The sequence below is a fragment of the Triticum aestivum genome, chromosome 5B (assembly GCF_018294505.1).
Source record: "Triticum aestivum cultivar Chinese Spring chromosome 5B, IWGSC CS RefSeq v2.1, whole genome shotgun sequence".
Taxonomy (NCBI): Eukaryota; Viridiplantae; Streptophyta; class Magnoliopsida; order Poales; family Poaceae; genus Triticum; species Triticum aestivum.
In genome coordinates, this window is record NC_057807.1 from 688,278,862 (window position 1) to 688,279,565 (window position 704).

The following is a 704-nucleotide window of genomic DNA, read 5'->3' on the forward strand; positions in this document are numbered from 1 at the left end:
TTTTTTTTCTCGAATATGCACGAGTGTGCATATTATATATTAAAGAAGAAATGCAAAGAATGCCTCCACCATATTTACAAGGGTCACATTACAACACTACTACTCCTCACTACTCGCCCACCATTCAAGCCGAAGGAAGAAGGGGTCCATGTGCCCTCTAAACTTGTCGGCAATAGACCACATTCTTCCTTCCGACCTGACTCTACCTAGGAGTACACCTAACGAAGGAGATGCCCCATCAAAGACAATGGCATTCCGATGCTTTCACAACTCCCACATTGTTAGTAAGAAAACCGTATGAAGATCCTTCTTGTGCCAGTCATTGATCCCATGCTTTCCCTCCAGCCACCGGGCTAGGGAATCTTGTGCAGTCGGCGTCCAGTCCAGCTTGCCCGGAGCATCACATACTATGGCCCATGCTGACCTGGCAAAGACACACGTCAGTAGCACATGATCGATAGTTTCGTCCTCTTGGTCGCACAAGGGGCATGCATCTTGGTGTGGGAGGCCTCTCCTTGCCAGTCGGTCCGAGGTCCAACACCTGTTTCTTAAAGCAAGCCAAGCAAAGAACTTGCAGGTAGATGGGGCCCGAGACTTCCACATCAGCTCAGCCATTGGCTCCACCGTCCGGCCCTAGAACTTTGCCGCGTACGCTGAACGCACCGAGAAGCGGCCATTGGTCTCCCATGACCAAGAGACCAAGT